The following is a 14,177-nucleotide window of genomic DNA, read 5'->3' on the forward strand; positions in this document are numbered from 1 at the left end:
TCCCCCTGTTTGTGTTCCCTCTCTCGCTGGCTGTCTCCATCTCTGTTAAATAAATAAATAAAATCTTTAAAAAAAAAAAAAAAAGAATTTTTCCATCTATGTGCTGATAGATATTGGTCTATAATTTAGCTTTCTTTTAATGTCTGCTGTTTTATTATCAGGGTTATGTTGACCTCATAAAGCTGGTTTGGTATGTTTCCTCATCCTATGTTTTCCAAAAGCACTTGGGTAATATTAGTTTTATTTCTTTTTAAAATGTTTATAGCTAAACCCATTAGGGCCTGGAGATTTCTCAGAAAAAAAGCTTTTAATTATAGATTCAATTTCTGTAAGAGAGATGGAACTATTCACCTTTTCTGTTTAATTTTATGTTATTTTAGATAAATCTGTTGGTTTTTTTCCCAAGGAATTTTTCCATTTTATCTAAATGGTCAAAGTTATTAGCATAAAGTTGTTCATTATTTTTTATTATCACCTTGTCAGTACCTTTGAGTCTTATATTGATGTTCTTTTGTCCTTCTCAATGTTAGGAATGTGTGCCTTCTCTCTTTATTGTCTTGATCAGTCTGGTTTTTTAAAGTTTTTATTATTTATTTGAGAGAGTAAGAGAGAGCACAAGTGGGGGGGGGGCAGAGGGAGAGGGAGCAACAGACGGCCTGCTAAGCAGGGAGCCCGATGTGGGCTCAATCCCAGGACCCTGGGATCATGACCTGAGCCAAAGGCAGCCACTTAACCAACTGAGCCACCCAGATGTCCCTATTGTCTTTATCTGTCTTGACAAAGGTTTGTCAATATTGGTATTCTTTCAAAAACTGTTTTGGATTTATGATATTGTTTATTAATTAATTTGTGCTTTTGTCTTCATTTTGGTCATTATGTATCCCCAAATATATCAGATGCATTTCAATACTCAAATGTGTTAGAGTGACCTGTTCATGCACAGAGGCCAATCACTCAGGAAATGAACTTCTATTTGTCAAAAGTTACAGATTGACTTTCAATAGAAGCTGTTTAACTAACTGCTAAACACTATTCAATTAAGGGAAAAAAACAAAACGAACCCTTTAATAAACAAGAAAATGGATAGAAACATTAATATTATTTGATATTACTTAAATTTTACTGTAAAACCTAAATGGGATAAATTATTCAAATTCAAGCTCTAGGGCTGTAAAAAACATTTTATCTTCACGGTATATAATTTTTCAGAACCTTTTGACTCTTAATGAGAAAAAAGAATCACAGACTTAAACTTTGAGACACTGAAGAAAGTGGTTCGCAATTGTACATTTAAATGTATGCCATTGTTAATTAGTAAATTAGTTTTTAGTTAATTTAATAGGATTTTTTTCCTGAGAAGCTGATATAAAGCTGGTGATGCTTGTAATTGATTATATCTCTGAATTCAAGAAATAAGTATTTTGCAGAGAAACTGAAATTTTCATTAATATTGATGACCTTTTAGGAAAAAGAAGAAACCAAATTAAAGCAAGATGAGGAAAAAATTCTGAGCTGAACAATAATCATGGAAGAAAAAGATGTAGTTGTCAAAACGTAAAAGCTGCTGGCCCCAAGGGAGCCACTTCTCAGGCATGTTTGTTCAGATATTAAAGAAAAGATTATTTCTTTGCTATTTAAATTCCTTTTGATCTTATAAACAGATATAAAGCTTCCTTATTAATATTAGAAAGCTAGCATAATCCCGATACCTAATTCTAATAGAAATAACACACAGAAGAAAAAAACCAAAACACACTGTATGCTCATTTGTAAATGTTAATTCACAAATCCCAATAGAAAATTTAATTCTGAAATATAAATTTCAGAAATTCAATGGTTAATATTAGAATTTCTAGCTATATCATTAATTAGTTGAACATATCTTAAATGTCTTGATGGAATAAGAAGAAGGCAGAAAGCTGAGTTAAACAAAGTCAAAGAAATTTGCTGACTGTAAGTCTCCTCACAACTTTAATTTGTTCAAATACAAGGAAAAATTGTCTTCACTCTTTCCGAACTTAGTTAACCATAAACCTTTTTTTTTTTTTAGATTTTAATTTTTTTTAAGTAATCTCTACACCCAGCGTGGGGCTTGAACTCACAACCCCGAGATCAAGAGTCGCTTGCTCCACTGACTGAGCCAGCGAGGCTCCCCCATAAAACCTTTTTAATGCTAGACATAGTGTACTTTACAACTCAGTTTGAGAAATGTTGAAAACATCAGTGTATGAAAGGGGGATGGATAGCAAGGTGATCATTTTGATAGATGTTAAAACAGCAAATGACAAAAAAGAAAAAGAGGAGTAAACACATTTACATATTTAAGAACGCTTGGAAATTCTAACTGGAGTACTGGTGCAAGAAAAGAAACAACAGAAGCAAATACAAAAAAAGAAAAGAATATATAGTATTACTTTATAATGACTGGTTATCAGGAAAATAACTCAAAAATGTCAACCAGTAAATGTTAAAATCATAAAAATGTTTGATAAGATAATCAGCAGAGAGAAAATAAAAAGTATATTAACAAAAAATTAACTATTAGGAAATAGGTGGGATTAATATCCCATTTTCAATAACCACAAAATACAGAAATTAAATAGTAAAAGAATAAAATTATCATGGACTTACATGAATAAACGATTTAACTCCAATGAATGACATAAATGAAGACTTGGATAGTTAGACAACATGAATCTGACAAAAAGAATATCAAATTATCTAAAGAAATGCAATATAAGAAAAGCAAGTAGAGTTGAGGCATCTGGCTAAGTGTTTGGGGGGGAAAGAAACAATTAGAGCTCCACTTCAAATATTACATAAATATAAATACCATGTGGATTTAAAATGTGATTACCAGGATAAATCATGTAATATTCATATAATCATGCAGTGGGGGATCCCTTTCTAAGCCCAATACCAGAAGCAGAACCCATAAAGGGAAAGATTGATAGATTCAGTTATCAAAATGTTGGAAAACTTTTTTTTTTAAAGATTTATTTATTTGTTTTAGAGAGAGAGAGAAAGCACAGGAGTAGGTTTAGGGAAAGGGGGAGGGACAGAGGGAAAGAATCTCAAGCAGACTCCCCTCTGGGTGTGGAACCCAACGCTGGGCTTGAACTCATGACCTTAAGATCATGACCTGAACGAAAGGCAAGAATTGGATGCTTAACCGACTGAGCCACCCAGACACTCCAGAAAACTTTTTTCCTGTAGCTTCTATGCAACAAAATACCCATGAACATAATTTACCAAAAAACAAAAATATTTTCAATATATAATACAAAGAGTATATATCCTTAATATAAGATCTGATAAGAAAAGAATTAATACAATAAATGACAAAGGTTTTTAACAGACAATTTGGAAGAGAAGAGAAAATTAACCAACTGATATGTGAAAGTAGGCTTTACTTAATTATCAGAGGAACACAACTGACAATGAATTACTATGCTTTACCTATGACACTCTCAATTAAAAAACCTGATTGCTACTAAGTGGTTGAGGTGACGTAGGGCAGGAGAAAGGCTGGAACTGTGTTTTAGTGGGCAGTTTAGCAGCATATATACCAACATCTTTAAATACCTTAAATGCCACTGCGAATGTTTATTCCATGGGAATTTTTAGAGATCTAAAATCTAAACCTTTTAGTGAAAGGTTTAGCTATGGAAGTTTACCACGGTATTGTCATCTGAGTGAAATTTGGAGAAACATAAATGTTCATAATAAGAAATTGTTTAAATAAATAAATTGTACAAAAATAATTTATTCTATTATTAATTATGCTGTACATGAAATTTTGTGGTATGGAAATACTCGCCTGATACATTAAAAGGAACATACGGATTAAGAAACATTAAGCAGAGATTGACAAACAGAGATTAAGAACAGGATAGAGGGCGCCTGGGTGGCTCATTCGTTAAATATCTGCCTTCTGCTCAGGTCGTGATCCCAGCGTCCTGGGATCGCCCTCATCACCCCGCATCAGGCTCCCTGCTCAGCGAGAAGCCTGCTTCTCCCTTTCCCACTCCCCCTGCTTGTGTTCCCTCTCTTGCTGTGTCTCTCTCTGTCAAATACATAAAATCTTAAAAAAAAAAAAAAAAAGAAAGCACAGTCTTTTAAAAAAAAAAGAACAGAATAGAATCACGGAGAAGACAACTCAGATGGATATACACTAAGCTGTTTAACGTAGCTATGTGAAGGTGTTTGGGGTGTCTTGTATTTGTGTTTTTAATTATCTGTAATTTTTTTTTTAACAATCAACGTGCAATGTTTGTAACAATAACAAAAAGAAATAAAATGTGTAATCTCAGTTGTGAATAATAGTACACCAAAATATTAACAATTGTTAGAACAAAAAGACTGTGGGGGCTTTTCATTTATATTTTCATTTATAAGCCTTTCTTTATTTCCCTTTAACAGACAGGTATAACTTCTGCAATCTGAAAAAAAATGTAATTTTTTAAAAAACAACCCCGAGGTGCTCTCCGTTGCCCTCATGATAAAAGTACAAAATACATTAGACTGTATATAATTTTTTTTCATGATTTGGCTCTTGCTTTTACCACAAGCCAGCTCTCTTACTATATCCTCTACCGCAGTCTGAGGCTGGACAGAACAACTTTCAGTTCTCTACAAACAGCAAAGCTCACTCTCCTCTCTAGGCATTTGCTCCTGCCCATATGTCCTCTCCTCTCTTCTCACAACTCCTTTACTGGAAAACCTCCCTCACCCTTCACATGCTGCTTGGTCAGGAGCCTCGTGCATACCTACATCATTTCATTAATCACATATCATTTTCTTTTCTTGTCTTTCTCACTCACCAGGTTCTCAGCTCCTATGAGGAAGTACTTTAATGAGTGATCAACTATTGTTGTCAAAAGAGGTAATGAAATAAGAAAATGAAGGAAACCAGCCTCCATGTATCAGATGCTGCCGTGGGCATCTCATTTATTTTATCTCATTATATGAAGTAGGTATTATTTTGCTCCTTTCCAGATAAGGAGACAAAGGCCCAAAGAATTTAGGAATTTGGATCACCCTGAGCAGCCCCCAGCACATAGTAAATGCTAATAATTACAGAATACAATAACACACATAGTCTATGGTAATTTCTCTAACAGCGAAATGAAATGAAGAATTGAGCTTATTATTTGGATAACTAAAACAAAAAACACCTTGTTATGAGGATGAGGTTGAGAGTAGCAATGGGAATAGGTTGTTTATTTTACTTTTTCCTTTTTGTCCTGAATTATTTTAGATGGCTACAGAGAGGGTCTGGATTCATCTGCATTAAAACCCCTGGAGAATTTTTATAGGTTGAACCAAAACAGAATAATGAAATGAACCCTCCTAGGCAGAAAAGCAAAAGCAGACATGAAAGATGATTTCTCTGAATTTCCCTTTATAGGAAGAACCATGATGAGCTTCTAGAAAATACATTATTGATGTGATGTAATAAGGTGAGCTTTCTTTTTTCTTATTTTCTTTTCAAATAATGACTAATTTTATATTAACTGTGGTATGAAACATTGCCACTAAAGGTTGTTCTCAGCACAAGTGAATTGTATTTGATTTCATACCCTGCCTTTTCCATCTATTTCAATAGCTCTCATGTTTTGTCAATGAGTTTTTATTCATGTCATTATTCGATTTCCAGTTCAGCATAGATTCAATGGATTCAAGAGATTTTTCTTCCCCAAATCATACCCTCTGTTCCCTACACTCTTTCTTTGATTTCTAAGTAATGCCTAGTCAGTTCATGCTTATCTCCATATTTCATTTCCTTCTGCATAAAAATAACAGTCTTTAATTGCGTTACAGTTGAAAAATAGATGTTTCCAAATAATTAAGTATTTTTTTATTTTAAAAGGGCAGCCACTACTTAATATCTTGAAAAATATTAAAATCCACAGCCCTGTTCTCTTATTTTATATACAAATCCCACTTGCATTCAAGATTGTTACTGGAGCACCAGGACAAACAAACTCAAAATCCAATCGATAGAGGGAGAATGGTTCATTAGGGCTTGCAAATATTAATGTTCTTCCCATTTGATTCTTCTCATTATCATTCAGTAATGATTTATTTGTTGTCTATTTAGCATTCAGTTGGCACAAACATAAATACATACTGAGCAAATGTCCATTTTCTTCCTTTCTACAACAGAAAGTCTCATGTGCCAGGCACTGTGCTAGACACAATCTCTATTCTCTTGGAGCTTACAGTACAAAAGGAAGACGGATGAAGTCACACTAATGAATGTTCAATTACATATCAAGATGAGTGCCCTAAAGAAAGGGAATTTGGTTGGAGGAACTTCTCTGGGGTGGGTCAGTCAAGTGGCACACTTGCCAGACCTTTAAACTGTGGTCTCTGGCAAATCCGTAGCCTGCCTAGGCTGCCTGTGATCACACTGAAACACTTTCCCTGCTAAACACTTGAGATAAAAAAACTTGCTAGACCTGACCTGGCCTGAATTTTAAAATTCAGTTGGGAAATCTTCTGCTTCTACTGTTAGCACCATGACACATTATATTTTCAGGTTTAAAATAAGAAGTTTCATCTTGGAGGTGGCTGCCCACCTACCAAGGCATCATTTAGAACATGTAGTCCCGAGTGTTTGAGTACCCATGGCAAAGAAGGGTGTAGGACAAACACCAGAGAAAAATCTTTGAGTGTGTGGCAATGGCTAGGCAACATGGCAGCATACAGGGGCTTTGGCAGCAATGCATGTGTTCCCTCAACGATTCTGTCCTGTTTCACCATTGCTCACAAAGAAACTCCCTTTGCACGCACGTGCACACACATGCACACACACCCCCTCACATCAATGCATACACTTAATTAGAAACATTAGGGAAAAAAGTAATAAAGCAAGGTACTTGAGTCCATTAGGAAAACTTAAACCCAGGGAAGGAACTAAATAAGCAAAATGAAAAATTGGCCTTTTGGCAAATATTCATGGTCAAGGTAGACATTGTACTTGGGAATGATTGACTGGGTCTAAGGTTTAGTGAGTTCATGTCAGGTACTTGATGACTTCACATGGGACGAGTATCATCTTACCAAATTACAAAAAAATACAACTCAGAAAGTTAAGTCACTTATCCAAGGTCACTTCACTTCTAAGTGGCAGACTAAATTTAAACTTGCTTGTTCAGAGTTCTTTTCCCATCATCATTTTAGGAAAAAGATGTTGAAATTAAAAACATGATGAAAAACCCAGAGTTCATCTTGTGATTGCTGGAAAGGCTTATAGAAAGGATCCTGGGTGAGGAATGAAAGGTCTTATGTCCTGGCTGCCAACATAATAGGTCACCACATAAAGGACAAGCCATCCTTCTTTAGAGAGAACCGGTTATTTCTAGGGTAAAAAACAAGGCCCTTACAGACCAAAGGCATGGCCCATGAAAGAAATAATTGATAACCTGGACTTCATTAAAATTAAAAACTTCTGCTCTGTGAAAGACACTGTCAAGAAAAAGAGAGAACAAGCCGCAGACTAGGAAAAAAATATTTGCAAAAGACACATCTGATAAAGGACTGCTATCCAAAAATTCTTAAAATATAACAATAAGAAAACAACTCAGTTAAAAAATGGGTCAAAGACTTTAACAGACACCTCACCGAAGAAGATACAAGGATGGCAAATAAGTATATGAAAAGATGTTCTACATCATATATCATCAGGGAAATGTAAGTTAAAATAACAATGAGATACTTATTATACACCTATTAGAATGGCCAAAATCAGAACACAGCCAAAACCAAACACTGATGAGAATGTGGAGCAATAGAGACTCTCATTCGTTGCTGGTGGAAATGCAAAATGGTATGGCCCTTTTGGAAGACAGTTCAGTGGTTATTTACAAAACTACATATACTCCTACCATATAGTCCAGCACTTGCACTCCTTGGTATTTACTCAAAGGAGCTGAACACTATGTCCACACAAAAATCTGCACACAGATGTTTATAACGGCTTTACTCATAATTGCCAAAACTTGGAATCAACAAAGATTTACTTTGCTAGATGAACAGATAAATAAACTGGTACATCCAGACAATGGAATATTCAGTGCTAAAAAGAAAGGAGCTATCAAGCCATGAGAAGACGTGAAGAAATCTTAAATGCTTATTACTGAGAGAAACCAATCTGAAGTCTTCATACTATATGGTTCCAACGGTATGACACTCTGGAAAAGGCAGAACTATGGAGACAGTGCAAAGATCAGTGTTTGCTGGGGACTTGGGAGAGACAGAGATGAATGGGCAGGGCACAGAGGATATTTAGGGCAGTGTAACTCTTCTGAATGATACTATAGTGATGGATATATGTCATTATACATTTGTCCAAACTCATAGAATATACAACACCAAGTGGGAACCCTAAATTAATCTCTGGACTTTGGGTGATTATGTTGTATCATTGTAGGTTGATTGATTGTAACAAATGCACCACTACAGTGGGAGATGTTGACGGGGGGGGGGGGGCGTGCAGGTGGATGGGTGGGGCATACCTACCTTCTTCTCCATTTTTCCATGAACCTAAAACTGCTCTGAAAAAGATAATAAGGTCTTCTTAAAATAAAATAAAAAACATGGTCTGTATAATATTTTACTTTATCCAGTTCTCCAGTTGATAATCTCTGATCTAGAATCCAGTTGGATGAGTGATGATTTCATTTTTTTTCTCCAAGATATCCTTATGATGTACTCCTTTGCTCTCTCATCTCTTTTCTAGTTTTTATCCTGATTTCTATAATAATGTGAGTTCCTTGTTTGACAAATATTAGTTTATTATCTTGATTCTTCTATTCCTAAATGCATATTGTGATCAATACTGTAATAGCAACTTAGCATTTGTGGAAAGGGAAATTTGTAGGAACTTGTAGGAAAGAAACGTGTACATACTTACTAGTTTCCAAGCAGTTTACTTAATATAGAGAGCATTTAATCCTTATTACAGCACCATAAGTCAATATTATGACCATTTTACGTATGGATAAACAAAGACTGGAAATGAAGGTCGTATAGCTCATGTTCCCATATGCTATTTGGCATGTAGTTATTGCACTGTAACATCTAAATCCACTGCAGTAGGGAGAGGGTGGTATTTAATGATGGTAGCAGTGCCATAATATGACACAATTCAGGGCTCGGTTTTAGGTTGGAAGTTAATCTTCCCACTCCTGTCACCAGAGCATGCAGAACAGTAACCCTGCAAGAGGACACAGCTGGCAGTGCCACGACGCACAGCAGGGGCAGGGGCAGGGGCTGCAGCACCACCAGCCAATTGTAAGCTAAAAAGCAATAGCCAGACAAGAACAACAACAACAACAACAACAACAACAACAACAACAAGCAATAGCTAAGGACTGTGGAAAGGCCAGAAGGGGCTATTCCTCCATAATGAGGTACAGAAGGAAATGGATCAGATTCCCCCAGAACCAGGCCATTAGGCTTGTTGTTTAAGAGTTATTACCAGTTACACAGTGAGTGGGGTCTGGACCCTCTTGCATACCCTTTAGAACTAATCGAATATAACCATAGTTATTCCATCAACTTGTACATGGTTCTCATCACAGAGTACGAGCTAACTCTATAAATTTGATTGTCATCTTCATGAGGGCCTAATTTAGACACCTCTGTGCAGGTGTTTTTTTTGTTTGTTTGTTTTTTGTTTTTTTACCCTTCAGGGGTGCTCAAGTAGCACCAGATGCCACTAGATGGCCGCTGGGAACAGATCCTTGATTTGTTCACCATGATGATCGGGTACAAATGGCTGTTAAGAATTGGGGCCAGGTTGAATTGCTCTGCCTAATTGGGAAGGAAATTATTTTAATGAGACGAGAAGAGGAGGGAAGAAGAGAGCCAGTGGATGCTGTCACGGGAGAAGAAGAAGAGGCTGGTGTCCAGAGGCCATACTGCCAGGAGGTAACTTTAAGAACAGAAATCTCTAATGGGAGGTTTTAAAGTGATTTGCTGTGGAACATCTGATGTAAACACCCTCCTCTGCCCCCAAGGACTCTTCAGTAAAGTCTGCATCATTCCCCAATGCTTCTATCCGTGGCTTCTTAGCAGAGAATTAGCCAAGTGCTGAGCATCTGTGCGGGTGCAGGGTGCAGACAGATGCAAGAGGCTGGGGGAGATGGCACAGCTGGCATAGACCTCGCCTATGGAGGCCATCTCCGTCATCACTCAGAGTTGAGATTCTGATGTCTTACAGGAGGAAGAGGGGCAAGATACAGAAGAAGAAAAACAGAGGAAGAAAGAAGGAAAGAAATGTTGGGGGCAGCCCTGGCCTCAGAGTTGTTTAATTTCTCTTTGGTTGTGCAGAATTTGGGATTTGAACCCAACTCTCTCTGACCTCCAAGCCCTGTATGGTCTACTAAAGTGTAAGCATACAACCTAATCCGCATTTCTAAAAGTCAGCCCGCCACGTAAACTCAGTCCCTGCTGATGGCAAGAAGCAGAGCAAACTGTAATGGTTCCCAGGACACAGTGAAAACACCCAAAGTGCCAGAAAGGCTTTCCCAGCCTCCCCTCAAACAGCTCCAGACTACTGTCTAATCTTACTTTCGATTTCCAGGAACAGCTGTAGTCTGCAGCATTTCATGCTGTCGCTTGTCTCCCTCTGGGCTTCCCTTTTGCTTCTCTTTTCCACCCACCTGAGTCCTTTGTGTTCTTCACGTCCCTGCTTCCATCATCCCACCCCCTTTAGGAGGGCTTCCCAATTCCCTTCCTGATTCTGCTCACTCTCCCATACTTCTGTCGCCTGTCTCAGGTCTGAGGTCGACTTTAGCCATCTGTGCCTTCCCCCATAGACCCAGCACAATACAGAGCGTATAATGGGTTCCCAATAAATAATGTTTACATTGAACTTCAAGACGATGGGTCTCTAACTTTATTTGCAGCTAACCTTAATAGCCCCTAAAGGTTTCTCCTAAACAATAGGAAAATCAGATTTCAGTGGTCTAATGGAGAATTCAAATGCAGCAAACCCAGCATAGCTGTCTTGTAATTGGCACCTGTAACTCCTGGTGCTTGATTTAGAAGTTGCCCGCCCGGCCAGATTATATATTTATATGAGAGACAATTAGGAGGATGAAATGATGCTGGAGAGAAAAAGTTCTATTGATTCTGTTTCCAGCACCTCAGCCTATCAGCAGGGTCTGTGTGCCCGCCAGATCCAGTGCATCAATCACCAGAGGCTTGAGGTTTTTTGAGGTGAGCCACGAGCTCGAGTGGGCACAGTACAGGGGGCCCAATGGTTGCTCGGGTTGCTCGGGGAGATGCACCTGCTTAGATGCCATTGGAATTTCCAATTTTTTTGGCAAAGGTCCTTATACTAGCTGGAACCACAATTCCAGAAGATTCTAGGAGGGGCTCTCTGCACTGCCCTCAGGCTCATAGCTACCAGACCTGTTCTGCAGGAATCTAGAAAAGCAGTGCCTGTCTCTTCCTTAAAGCCTTAATTGGCACAGAGGAGATTTCATCCTCCCCAAAAGGCCACGGAGACCGACAGCAGTGTGGTAAATAAAGCATCCTGACCATTGAAATGGTAACTATTTATCCCATGAGCACTTACACCCAAATGGAAACAAACAAAATCATGAAGTGGTTTATGTCCTTATTTGTTATTGCCAACATTATTCTTTTACAACTACATACTGTTTTCCTTTACAAAGGCCCCAAAATGCTTCTCAGATGTATGGACACTAATATTCCTAAAAATGAGCAGATACTGTTGAGTGCCATATCTTATCCCTGCTTCGACAGGCTTCTTCTCTAAGTTTAGCATCATTTGAAGATGAGGTAGAAAAAGTGGTAAAGGGAGGAGCTAGACAGACAGACAGACAGACAGACAGACAGGGATAAAAGAGAGGAGCCAGAAAGAAAGACAGAGAATGAGACAGACACCAGGAAGGAAAGAAATAGTGTCAGAGTCAAAAATAGAGACAAAGTGATGGATGCACAGATGGAAACACAGAACCTGGCAGAGCAGACTGACAGACAGACCACTACGGCTGGTCCAACATAGCCTTCCCCCTAACCAGTGCCAGGGGTGCCTGGGGCTAAATCATGCCTAAGACTTTTTTCCCTCACAAGCAGCAATCTCTCTGTTTCCAGCCACATCTCCCCCTCTCTTCTCTCCCTCAAAACACATCAGCCCTCTAAGGCTCCTGTGTCCCTCCCTAACTGTGACCCAGTCTGGGGTTGGCAGTGACAAGGAGATGCTTCACTGAGTAATAGAGTAAGAAAGAGAGTCAAGAAAAGAGAACACAAGAAAACAGCTGTGGGGAGAAAAAAGGAAGGGAGAGAAGATGGGTGATATGTAATACGGATTTTCACATTACAAAGTATGCCTGCTGGGAGTCGAGTGGGCAGGGGGTGGGAGGGTTATCTCCTTGCTTCACCAGACTTCCTGGAAGGTGAGAGTGGGGCCTTTTCTGTGCTCCCTGCTTTATGACTCAGGTGCCAGCCATCTGGTGACCTCCAACTTCCCTAACTTTTAGGGCTGACCCTTCCTTTTAATAGTTAAGTGATAGTGGCTTATATTTAGGAAATACACGCTTAAGTTCATAGAGCTCAAATGTCATGATGTCCTGCAACTTATATGCCAATGGCTCCACAAAGAAAGAATAATACAAATAATAAAAATTAAAATCATACATAGAAAAGGAGAAATAAATCAAACATAGCCAAATGTTAACAATTCTTGACTCTGTGGTGAGCATACAGGAAGTCAGAGTGATATTCATTCAACATTTCAGGATGTTTAAATTTTTCATTTATAAGAGGTTGGAATTTTTTAAAAAAATAATAAAAAGGAAGAAATAAGTAAGTAGAAGGCCTTGCCCAGTGGGGAGGAAATCAATGCACTCCCTACATTTCCTCAGGGCTCACTTGCTCTGATTTCCTGTGCCTATTACATTATCTTCCTGTTTGATGGTGCCCCTTTTTCTTCCCCCCACATAGACCCAAACATGGACTACAGCCCCTTCTTCCTTGATTTCCACAAAACTCACCTGCAAGACAGGTGCGTACCATCACTTTGACCATGGGGTAATGTAATGATCCTGGAGCAATGGGGGCAGGCTTACATTGCACACATCATAGGATATACATGAAAATGGATGATTCTTAAGTCAAAGCCACAAACACTGTTTGCCTTTATGGTTTCTAAATAAGTATACGCTTTAACATCTTATTCTTGTAGTAATATTTTCAATAAAGTGAGACAACTAAAGGGTGATGTTTCTAGAACTTCCCTGGCTAGTCCTTCCACTAGGAGAGCCAGCTTTAGTTTTTCTGCTGGTCATCTCTTCTCACGACCCAGCCTCCTCAAGAATCATCCTCCTCCCAGCCAGCAGATTCTCTTTCCTCCTCCATTCCCTCCCTCTCTCAGTCTGCACAAACTCTGAATTCAACTCAATTTTTCATGCAGAACCACTTACTTCTCTCTATATTCTGTCCCCTGCTTCCAAACCTTAGATCTGTCTCGGTGGTAGGAGGGGGAGCTGCATTCTACAGAACCACAGATCTATTAATTCATTTGGTTAAGCGAAAGATCATTTGCCCCCTGAGAGCAATTATGCTAGCAGAGGGCAGAAACATCCATGCCGTGTTTATTTTAAACATCAGTTTAAAAAATTCTTGCTACCCTGAACTGTGGCTTCACCAAAGAACCCTGTTTAAAATGTGGCAAACACTCAGTAGCAATTTGTATGGGGACTTTGTCTGCAAAGCCAGCCACAGAAAAGCAGTCCTGTTTAAAATGAGCTATAAGAATGCTGCTGTCATTGTATTTTCCTGGGTCACTAGCCTGGGAGAGGACAATTGAAACAAAGTAAAGAAGTCTTGCCTCCGCCCCATTTTCCCAGCCTGGTGATCTGCCCAACTATCATTGGGATTTGACTCAACACCCTGGCCGACAGCTCTCTTCTGTCTGCTTCTCTTTGGGGCCTTACTTTGTTCTTTTTATGCCAGGGTCCCATGCCTGTCCTGGATCTCATCTGTTTCTGGAAAATCTGCTTTACCTGAATTGTCCCCACGTTGTCCAAGCTGTTTGGCTTCATGTGAGCTGGACTCAGTGACCTCTGTCCCGCATATGATTTTGCCAGACCCAACTTTCACAGCAACATGAAAACCTTGAGGAACATCATCCCTGC

At 38.6% G+C, this 14,177-nt stretch overlaps 1 long non-coding RNA gene across 1 annotated transcript in view; it reads left to right on the forward strand.

Moving 5' to 3' along the window:
• LOC148110369 (uncharacterized) overlaps positions 1-14,177 on the forward strand; it is a 117,206-nt gene that overhangs the window by 90,404 nt on the left and 12,625 nt on the right. Inside the window, exons 3-4 of the long non-coding RNA XR_015723904.1 lie at positions 4,827-4,885; positions 5,411-5,462. This is a non-coding gene — a long non-coding RNA (uncharacterized LOC148110369). The remainder of the gene's footprint in view (positions 1-4,826; positions 4,886-5,410; positions 5,463-14,177) is intronic.

Source organism: Ursus americanus, chromosome 3, assembly GCF_024610735.1.
Source record: "Ursus americanus isolate L20-20 chromosome 3, mUrsAme1.1.p, whole genome shotgun sequence".
Taxonomy (NCBI): Eukaryota; Metazoa; Chordata; class Mammalia; order Carnivora; family Ursidae; genus Ursus; species Ursus americanus.